The sequence below is a fragment of the Cebus imitator genome, unplaced genomic scaffold, assembly GCF_001604975.1.
Source record: "Cebus imitator isolate Cc_AM_T3 unplaced genomic scaffold, Cebus_imitator-1.0 Scaffold462, whole genome shotgun sequence".
Taxonomy (NCBI): domain Eukaryota; kingdom Metazoa; phylum Chordata; class Mammalia; order Primates; family Cebidae; genus Cebus; species Cebus imitator.
In genome coordinates, this window is record NW_016107777.1 from 982,499 (window position 1) to 994,531 (window position 12,033).

The 12,033-nt window shown below is 37.3% G+C and overlaps 1 pseudogene; it reads right to left on the reverse strand.

Annotated features, from left to right (window-relative positions):
- Positions 1–11,139: 11,139 nt before the first annotated feature.
- On the reverse strand, positions 11,140–11,823 carry LOC119468634 (annotated as a pseudogene).
- Between the last annotated feature and the right edge of the window lie 210 nt (positions 11,824–12,033).

Below are 12,033 nucleotides of genomic sequence, written 5' to 3' on the forward strand. Positions count from 1 at the left end.
TCAAGTCCTATGCTGGGAGCTCCATTGTTCTGTGCAGAGCTACTGAGCAGGTACTTTTAAGTCTGCTGCAGCAGAACTCATAACTGTCTTTTTTCCCAGGTGCTCTGTCCTAGGAATGTTAGCTTTATTTATAAGTTTCTGACATGTTGCTGCCTTTTTTCATTGATGCCCTGCCCCACACAGAGTAGTCTAGTCACAGTCTGCCAGCAGAGGTATTGCTGAGCTGCTGCAGGCTCTGCCCACCTGCTGTCTGAACTGCCTCAGTAGCCGTGGTCGCCCTTTCCCCCAATGAACTGAACAATCCTGGGTCCAACTGCACTTGCTGTAAAACTCTCAATCCAGAGCGTTTCAGATTGCTTGTTTTGTGGTGATGGTTCCCACCAAGAGCGATCGCCTGGCTCCCTGTCTCTGCCCCATCCCTTTCAGTTGAATGGGCTACTCTGTCTCCTAGATGTTCCAGGCAACAGTTGAAAGGGTTACCCAGATTTGTGTGAGTTGCTGTGCACCAACCCAGCACTGGCTGAAACTACTGTGCTGAAAACTCGTGGTGCTTTTTGTCCTGGGAATCTCCTGGTCTGTGGGCAGTGAAAATTTGTTTGGAAATGCGGTGGGCACTCACCCTCTGTGTTGTTCTTGCTGGGAGCTGCACTCCAGAGCTGTTCCTATTCCACCACCTTGGATCCTCCCCAGTATATTTATTTCTATAGAATCCGTTTGCTTACCAGAAGCTCAAGTGACAGAATGGTTACATTTTCTAGGGCACCTCAAATTGCCTAAATAAAATAGATCTATATACTAGTGTGTCATTTTGTAATAACTCAGTTCTCTGAAATAATATAGAAACAATAATATTTCCTCAGACTCCTCGGATACTATTTAAACTTAAAAAAACACATGAATTACTTGATACCTTGATGCTTTCATGAGTAATTGTCATAAAGATAGATTCTCACAGTAAACAAGATATTATAGGAGCTAGTGTCTTACACTGTGAAGAGTGTAGATATACTGTAGAAATACTATGCAAATGTATATAACTATTTCAAAATATCCTTTAGCAGGTTTTTATCTTTGACTGGCTGTTCCAAATAATATGCATAAAAAAGACTCTCTTACAGATCAAAAAACAAGTAGCAAACCTACAGAGATTTATAGATACACAAAGTCTAGACTGACAAATCCAGAAAAAAGAAATACCATAGGGGAATGATTGAGTTGTGAAAAATCAACTTAGAAGGATACGATCTGGTAAAACCAGAATGGCCCCCTACAGTGTCAGATAAAACCTCAAACTGTCTTTGGTTGGCATTTGTCTGCAAGGCAACCTTTAGGGGAAAATTGGTGTGGAAATGATGCCAATAAGGTAGTGTAAATCCTGCAGGTTGTGAGCAATAGAAATCACCTGAGGGGTGTGTGTGTGCATGTGTGTGTGTGTACACACACATACACATGTGTATACATATGCAATTTTTCTCACCTGAGAAATATATACAATTTCATATATATATATACACATACATATATATAGATAGATAGATAGATATAAATAGATAGATAGATAAAAAGAGAAAGAGAGAGAGAGAAAGAGATGGAGGAAGGAGAAGAGACCCTTATGAACAGTAGAAGATAATTTAGAGGGCCTAAAATGAGTGAGATTTTTCAGATCAATAGAACCTGGAGGTCTAGGAAAGACAGGTCTGGGTAGATCCATAGAACTGGATGCATAGTGCAAAGCTCTTTATATTTGGAGGATTGTTAATACCCACCAGCAACTAACTACTATAGAACAGTAATCAACCACGTGGATAGGATGTCTTAGCCAATAGATCTGAGTCAGTTTCTATCCTCAGCCTCCAAGGTTCATGAATGGAATAGACATGTGGCAGAGATGGAGGCTATCCATAGGGCCAACACTTTGGATTTCTCTCACAAATTCTAATCCAGTCACTACCTCTGCTGAATTTTGATCCCGTCACAAGAAGATACCTAGGTTAAATCTCTGATATGGTGCCATGTCTCAAAGAGACCAATAAGCTGTCTGATGGCAATTGAATTACATGGAATCTTTTCCAGCCAAGAAATAGCAATGATTATCTTGATCAGGACTGGTATTTACTCTTGATACAAATATTTCATATTTAACCTGCAATACTTCAGCCAACATCACTATTCAAGGGCTCACAGGGTATGTACTATTGACATGGTAACCCATATAACATCATAGCAATGATTTATTGGTGCCACAAAACCACAGGATTGAATAGTCCTGTTACAAAATGCACCACCCAGAAATGGCTGACTTAATAGAGTAGTAGAAAAGATTCTTGAAAACATAGCAGGAAACCAGCTTGGAGATGACACCTCAGAGAATAAGGCACCATCGTTAAGGATAGGTAATAGACCATAAACAAATTGTTATTACGTCTTTATTTGCCCTCCATTGACAGACAACATGAGTCTGGGAACCATGGGTAGAGATAAAGGTAAGCTTCACTTTTAAAAACCAATTCAGGATATTTGTATTTATCCCACAACTTCTTAAACTTTATAAAACTGGATGGCCTGGTTTCCATAGAGGAGGCAAGTCTATGAAGGAGTTATGGTCAGAGTCTCAATAATTTTAAATCAGGAGCTAGTGTCTAGTCAAACTAAGCTCTTCATTCCAGTAGGCAGGCAGGCTCCAAAATGAGTTACAATACCAGCACGAGTAATTGAAATGGAATGTCCTAAGTATGCAGGCCTACTCCTTCTTAATAGGGCCAGGAAGGAATATTTCACATTTATATGATCTGCTGAGCATCTTTTGCTACTCTATGTACAGTGTTAAATGAAAATATTCAAGGACCACAGCTATATCCAGATAAAAATGTAAAAAACAGGCTCAGAGCTCTCAATGATGTAGGTCTGTGTCACCCCACCAGGGAAGCCATGTCAACAGTGGAAGTGCTACCCAAGGGTGAGAAGAAAGTAAAATATGTGGTAGAGAAGGGATATGATGAAAAAATACTATGGTTCGAGGATTAACGATAGCATTTGGAGCTGTAGTTTATCCCACTAAACCAACTTCTTCCAAAATGAAATTCTGACTAACCGGAGTCTTGTATAGAGGTTGCCCACTTGTAGTAAATGTAATGTGATGGGCGCAGTGGCACATGCCTGTAGTCCCAGCTACTCGGGAGGCTGAGGCGGGAGGATCACTTGAGCCCAGGAGTTCTGGGCTGTAGTGCACTATGCCCATTGGGTGTCTGCACTAAGTTTGGCGTCAATATGGTGACCTCCCGGGAGAGGGGGACCACCAGGTTGCCTAAGGAAGAGTGAACCGGCCCAGGTCGGAAACGGAGCAGGTCAAAACTGCTGTACTGATCAGTAGTGGGATCACGCCTGTGAATAGCCACTGCACTCCAGCCTGGGCAACATAGCAAGATCCTGTCTCTTTAAAAAAAATTAAAAATAAAAATAATAATAATACATAAATAAAATGTAATGTGAGTGCAAGGAACAGACTGATGTAGAAGCAGTTCCCATTTTCCAGTTAGCATGCTCGTTCCTCAGTGGCTGTGTGTCCTGGCTGATGGCTTCTACCTGTGACCTTCTTGAAAGGAATTCCTCAGCTGATGGGGATCAACAACAGCAGGAAGAGCTGGGAAGTCACACGTTTCACCAGCAGAGTAGCCACTGTCTGACTAATAAAGGACTACAACATTCAAAGCCCTGAATGAAATGGGGACCAAGTCTCTGTTGTAATAAAGGCTTCAGAATCCAATCTCTACCATGTGGATCAGGCCAGTACTAGAACTGAGGCCACATTCTTGCATAACTTCTTCGCCTCCTCCTCTTACTTTGTTCACTCACTTAACAGATTTTTTTTTCTTTCCCTGAAAAGCATTTCTCCAATAAATAATCTTCCTTTGAAATCTTGTCTCAGGTTTTGCCTCTAGAGCACTCAGTGTAAAACAGTGATAATCTGGATATAAATACTCACAGTATATGCTGCCTCTATTTTACTATGCATCTTAGTCAAAGGAAAATAAAAGGTGATACCAAATTAACCTGACTTTGCCTGAATTAAGCCATTTTATGGCCAAAGACTAATGCACCAGGGTTGTCTGAAGACTTTTTTTAATGCCTGCCAATGATTGATTCCAGGTAATGATAGTTAATGTTTAGAAGTCAGCTTTGAGTAATAAGAGTTTAAAATATTGTCAAGAATTTAAAAGAGTATATGCAAATTAAGAAGCAATGAGGACAGATGAATAAACAAATTCCAGATAACATTTCTTAAAACTAAAACTATGACTTAGTAGGAGATTCTTTCCAGTTTTGTGGAGACAAATGGTCTATATTAAGATGTAAATGTTTTTAAATTTCCCACAAAACAAATAGTAATTCTGCGGACACCAAGGAACCATGTAGTTTGAAACACGCTTCAAAGAATTGTAAGTTCATACCTAAAATATTTATTTAGAAAATTAATAGATTTTCTCCAATTTCAACTTAGGTTACACACCAATACAGCTGTAGACAAACAAGTGAAGCAGAAAACCACAGTTTGTCACACTGACAACCATTCCAATAGCTCTGAAAAGTGTAGAACAAGACAGCTGACTGAAGTCACTACCATGGAGGCCAGTTGCTGGTATTTCACATTCTCAATTTGAGTCTAGTTTTGTAAAATGGTATATATTAGGCTCATCCTTTCAAAGAAAGAACTAGGAGAAATATGAAAACATTAAAATCTCAATACCACAATTACCAACCATAAATTATTTCTGCCTCATGTTACTTGAGGTCAAAAAATCAGCCCATGACAGTTCAAAAACAAATGAGTAGAAGGCCATTTGTTTCCACAAATCTGGAAAACAGCACTGACAAAAGATGTGTGAAATAGACTCAAATATTCATTAAGCAGTATGTAAATATTTTAAGGCTAAGGCCCTGTACACTAACCGAAGTTATTATGAAAATAAATTGTCCAATTAAATAAAATCACATATAAAAGTTCAAACATGTATTTTGCATCAAAGGATTTTAATTCAATTAAATATTATATTAATTGAAAGGAAGTATAGTAACTCAGTTAATCTACTCATGCACATTTTGAAATAAAACTTTAATATAATTATTACTGCTCTACCCAGGATATGACTCTTCATTTTAGCAAAAATTTCCAATTTTGTGCTCATATTTATTTGCAGATCTCAGATATTTTTGCTACAATCATATTTTTTTCATTCTATAGCGCGTTATTCACTTCTCCAATCATTCATTAACTCAGCAAATATATACTGAAGCATAGTGAATATGTAATATGGTCAAGTACAGTTCAACAGTCTGTAAATACACTATAGAATGCTACAGATAGAAATCTCTATCCTCATGAGATTTATTATTTACTGAAAAGAGACAATAAAAAATTAATGATAGAAATAGTAATCTCGTTTAAGGGCTTATGAGAACAACAGAGCAAGGAAGGCCAAAGGTGATGTCATAAAAAAGGAAGAAATGTAATTTTAAATAGCGTAGACAGACAGCCAACTTTTGGGTTGATATTTGAATAAAGACCTAAAAAGATGAGAGTGTGAGCTATAGGTTATTTGGAGAAAAGTGTTCTAATGCAAAGGTCCTGAGGAAAAAGTGTGTCTGGCAATATTAAGGAAAACGAAGGGGTTAATCAGGCTGGAACTGAATGCTATCTCCCTACGTAAGGGAAATAGCAGCAGGTGAAGTCAGAGAGAAGATGCCGGTGTGTTGAGAACATGATCACATATCCTTCATGACTCATTTGAAGCTTTTATTTATTTATTTTTTGAGAAAGGGTCTTGCTCTGTCACCCAGACTGGAGTGCAATGGCACAATCATGGCTTACTGCAGTATCAACCTCCCAGGCTCAAGCAATCTTCCTGCCGCAGCTTCCCAAGTAGCTAGGACTACAGGTGTCAGCTACTATGCTCAGCTAATATTTGTAGTTTTTGTAGAGATCAGGTTTCACCATGTTGTCCAGACTGATCTGGAGGTCCTGGGCTTAAGTGAGCTGTCTGCCTCTCCAACCCCAGCCACTATTGGCTTTTAACAAGTTAACTAGACAACTACTGCATGACTTCGAGGAAAAATTACATTTATCTAGCTAGGATTAACAAGATCAGTGTAGCTGCTAAATTCAAGGTAAATGAAAAGGGATAATGGTAGAGGTTGCGGGAATAGATGTGAAGCCCTTCTCATCATCTACAATACATGCAATAATAGATTAGAGAAGAGTTGTAGCAGTGGGTGTTGAAAAAATAAGTTGGTTTCTGGACAGATTTTGAAGATAAAACCCACAGAATATGGTGAGAAAGAGAAGAGATTAAGAAGAACACTCCACGTTTCGGTCTGAGCTACAAGTTGAATGTTGTTGCCATTTACTGAGTTTGAAAAACTGAGAGTAACAGGGTTGGCAATTAAATATCTGAAGCTCACTTTAGGAAATGTTAGATTTTAGAAGTGGTGGATGGAAACAATTCTAGTTAGTCAACTCATGCAAAGATACCAAGTGGGCCATTGATATTCTGCTCTGGTGTTCAGGGGAGAAGAGCTGGCTAGTGGTATACATCTGGGGGCCTTGAGCACATAGATTACATTTACTATCTTGAGGTGGGACGAAATAACCCAGAGGGAAAGCACAGTGAGGGACAAGAGGTGAGATTTAAGCACTGAGCTCTGGGGAACCCTAATATTTAGACAATACAGTAAAAGGCCTGGCAAGTAAGGCTGTGATAAAGCAGCGACAGAAGTGAAAAAGAAATAAAAAGAAACATAAGTGAGAATGTTTTCTCAGAAACTAAGTGAAGAAAGAGTTTGAAAAAGGACAGAGTAGATCAATGTGTCTACCACAAGCTATTCCATCATAAACAGAGTAGATGTCCTCTGCATACCAAATTTTAATATGGAACTTTTATCTTTCAGTTCTAAGTAATTTCTCAGTCTCAGTTTTTTCTTTGACTCATGAGTTATTTAAAAGCATGTTTGTAAGTTTCCAAATACACACGAATTTTCTTTATCATTTTTATCTAATTGTCCGATAATAATACTTAGCCTATACTCAGGGCTGATGTTCAGTCAGTACCACATGACAGCCAGTATGTGTAGTCATCCCTCAGTATCCGAGGAATTGGTTCTGGGACCCCCTCAGATACCAAAATCTGTGGATGCTCAAATCCTTCATGGAATGGCACTGTATTTGCATATAACTTACACACATCCTTTTGTATACTTTAAATCATCTCTAGATTACTTATAATCTAATACCATGTAAGTGCTTTGAAAATAATTGTTATACTATATATTTTAATTGTATATTCAAAAATATTTTCTATGGCTGGTTAAATTTTGTGGTGGGAAAGCCACAATTATGGAAGGGCTGACTGTATTTCTTTATTATTATTAATCAAATATTCAATCAGACTGGTCAGGCATCTTTTTAAAATTATCAGTCACATCTAGTAACAGTTGATAAATATTTGGACCATTGCCTCTGTCTGTATGAAACTATTCTTTGAATTTTGTTGGGATTTGTGGTCTAGTGCATGATTGATATTTGTAAATGTTATAGATTTCCTTGAGAAAAACACATACTGCCTTATAGGTTCCATTCATATTTTACATGTTCATTAGACCAAGCATGTGTACTGTGTCAAATATTCCATAATCATTGATTTGTTTTGTCTTTTTTTATTTTTAAAATTATTTTGTATTTCTTTGTATGGGGGCATAAACAGGGTATCATTATATGGAAACAGTTACGGTAAAACATCAACTAAAGAAGGACATTTATCAGTTGCTCTAATTTTATTAATTTTTAGTCCATGTACTATGAGAAATGCCAATGTCTTGAACTGTTAAATCTTTTGTCTCGCTAATGCTTTTAAAATTAGTTAGTGATATTCTCTATATCTAATGATGATGCATTTTTAATAGTCTGCTTTTTGTTTTGCATTTATAAAGCTACACTCATTTTATTTTCCTTTGTGTGTGTATGTATGTATATATGTAGTTTGTATGTATATATACACGTATGCAAACATATATTTATTTTGCAAACTTCCATGACGTTATCTTTTGGGTGTTGTTTTTTTGTTTGTTCTTTGAGACAAGTCTCACTTTGTCATTCAGGCTGGAGTTCAGCGGTGCAATCTCAGCTCACTAAAGCCTCAACCCTCTGGGCTCCAAAGGAGCTGGAACTACAGGCATGTACCACCACATTTTTGGCAGATACAGGGTGTTGCCATGTTGCCCAGGCTGGACTTGAACTCCTGGGCTCAAATGATCTGCCCGCCTCAGCCTGCTACAATGCTGGGATTCCAGGCGTGAGCCATTGCACCTGACTGACATTAAAATTAAAATGTATTAACTGCAAAGAGCATACAACTGTTTTTTGAAAAAATAATAGATCTATTTGTTGCATTTAATCAACTTATTTTTATAGATATATTTTGCATTAATTCTACAATCTCATTTATTTTTATTTTTCCACATTTCATTGCTTTTTTGACTGCCTTTTTGAGTGTTAATACATTTTTGTTTCTTTTTTTCTTCCTCTTTTATCTCTTTAAAACTGCTTTACTCCTGAAATTACATATTTAACTTAATAAACACTTTAAGTGTCTCTTTCTCTAGAAAATATGAAGGATTTTAAATATTTAGCAAACAATTTTTCCTTCCAACTTACGTAATATTCTGACCCAGTATGTCATTGAAAATGTTCTTGCCAGGATCACCAGTGATTCTCTGTTGCTGAGTCCAGACGAAACTTACCACCCTTTATCTCACTAGCCTGACCACTCTTGTTTCCATGCCTATACACCCTCAGGCTTGCTCTTCTGTAATACTTCATTATTGAAGAAACTGAACCCAGTATTTTGGCTTGGATGAATTTGACAAACTAGAAGACACAAAATTCTGAACAATATATTTGAAAACCTGGCAGGTGTGGTGAGAAGGAAGAGAATAAAATCAGGATTCTTTCCAAATGGGGGTTCTGATACATTGCTCTGTGCTTCAAATTAGACCTTTGAAGAGGTGAATCACTGGAGCATGAAGAAAGCAAACATGAACCATCTTTTACATATATTATCATATATTATAGTTTTTTCTGGTTGAAATTTTATTACGGCAATACTTGATTGCTTGTGTCAACACATAACTAATATAATCAAAATTCCCTTGGTAAAAAGAAAATGTTAGTCTTATATCCGAAATCGTTTAGGCAAAAACAATGTTAACCAAAGAAAAAAACTGAATTTAAATGGTTCAATTTAAAAAGAAAAGTCAAAAAAGAAAGTCAGTGAAAACTAACCTACAATGACTCTTGATATTGAAATTAGTATACTGACTATTGTTAAAATACACTTCAGCAGACAAACATAATGAACTCTCTGGCTAAAAAGAGACATACTAAAATGACAAAACAGAACCAAATGGCTGTGGCAGGGTGAGAGGCTGGTCACGTATCCCTGTGCTCACAAAGAAAATACATGTCACTATCTGTCACGAGGTTTTTATTCCTGTAATTAAGCAGAACCAGTTTCTCAAAAACCATGTCGAAACAGCTACGGCTGAAAATTCCCCAACTGACCTCAGACAGAACACCTGGTGGAGACTGACTGACCAGCTGGAACCTGCTAATTAGAAAACTTGTAGCTTCCTGCCTTAAAGACCATCCAATCCAGGCTTTTCTCCTTTCCCTTCTGATAACTTCTGCTGCTTTGTTGGCCTGCCACAACTTTCAATAGACTGTGATGGGCCTTACAAACATTCTTTCCTGATAAACTGCCACAAACTTCCAGCCAATTTTCACTGGCTTATAGAGGAGGTACAAAAGCCTCCTTTGTACCCAGTAGTTCCCCATATGATTTATTGAGGCAAAATCCCCCTTATTTTAATACTGAAATCCCACCGCAAAGTGAACGTAGAATTTATGTTGAATTTGTTTAGCCATTGCATACGTGCTTGACTTCCCTCAAAAATATACATACATTTTTCACAAACTCCTCCACAAATCTCGTGTTTTTTGATTAACATTATAAAACAAATAAGCTTAAAATGTTAAGGAAAATAATGGTTAACAATGAATAATTTTAGCTGAGGACCAGAAAAAAAAAAAAGGAAATGATGCTTTTTTTTTTTAAAGAAATATGAAACTCGAAACCAAAAAAAAAAAAAAAAAAAGTTAAGCCAAATTAAGAATTCAGTGAATGGTGTTAAAGGATGCATTGTAGCCTCCAAAAAAAGAAATGTTGAAGTCTTATTCCTCAGTATTCAGAATGAGATGTTAAGTGAAAATTGTGCCATTTCACAGGCAATCAAGTTAAAATGTGCTCACTAGAATGGGCCCTGATCCATATGACTGGAATCCTTACAAAGGAAAAATCTGAACACAGAAACAACCACATGTGAAAGACAATGTAAAACATAGGGAGACAGTCATCTATAAGCCAAGAAATACCTGAAGCTACCTGTTTGCCCTTGTGGTATGGCAGTCCAAGAAAAACGATACAATATTTGTATTAGGTTGGTGCACCAACCTTATATAACTGTGTGTTACACAAAACTGAAGAGAGAATTACCGACATAGGGGAGAACTCACAGTAACCCTTCTAGAATAAAGGAGAGACATTCAAAATAGTAAAACAAGAGGAGATAAAATACATAGAGAATATAGTGAGAAGTGCTAAAATAATATTTAATTGTAGTCCTACTAGGAGAAAATATAGAAAATAGGAGAAGTAATATTTGAAACAATAATGACTAATAAAACTGATGAATGCCAGTAATCCAAAAATTCAAGATGTTTAATGAAACACAAGCAAGATGAATGAAAGTAAACCTTTAAAAAACTGTAGTAAAACAGCAAAACCTCTAAAACAAAACAACAAAAAAATAAAAACCACATCTGCAACAACAAAAAAATTTTTATCTTATAAAAATACTTCTCAATATGTTTTGTAAGAGCCAAGAACATGTAATAAGAAAGTTATTCAATGTGATAACTAAATGTATCTTCTGTCCCAAAAATCAACACTCCTACAGAATCTTTACAAAATAATAATAAAGAAAAACCATCTTCTAAAAAATAAAAACAGAAAATTATGATGGTATCCTTAATTAGAGGGTGAGATTCTCAGAAGTATTGTTGATGATCACCACCTTCTGGATGTCATCATATTTGGGGCCATCCACAGTCTTCTGGGTGGCAGTGATGGCGTGGACGGTGGTCATGATTCCTTCCACCATACCAAAGTTGTCATGGATGACCTTGGCCAGGGGCGCTAAGCAGTTGGTGGTGCAGGAGGCATTGCTGATGATCTTGAAGCTGTTGTCATACTTCTTATGGTTCATGCCCATCATGAACATGAGGGCATCAGCAGAGAGGGCAGATATGAATACCCTTTTTGCTCCCCTCTGCAAGTGAGCCCCAGCCTTTTCCATGGTGGTGAAGACACCAGTGGACTCTACCACGTACTCAGTGCCAGCATTGTCCCACTTGATTTTGGAGGGATCTTGCTCCTGGAAGATGGTGATGGGATTTCCATTGATGACAAGCTTCCCGTTCTCAGCCTTGACAGTGCCATGGATTTGCCGTGGGTGGAACCATACTGGAACATGTAGACCATGTAGTTTAGGTCAAGGAAGGGATCACTGATGGCAACAACATCCACTTTACCAGAGTTAAAAGCAGCCCTGGTGACCAGGCACCCAATATGAGCAAATCCGTTGACTCTGACCTTCACCTTCCCCATGTTGTCTCAGGGATGTGGCTGGCGATGGGAGACTAAAAGCGGCTGTTTGTCGAACGGGAGGAGCAGAGAGCCCATGAAATTAAAGTATTCTAATTTATTTGCTTTCTTCTTTTCCAAAAGGAGTATAAAATTCCTATTATCATGATGCCTGTATTAGTAAAGAATAAAACTTGTAAGGGTAGTGTAAGAGAATTGGTATATATATATCATATATACATTAGAATTAGTGTATATTGTATATATTAGTATATACATTAGT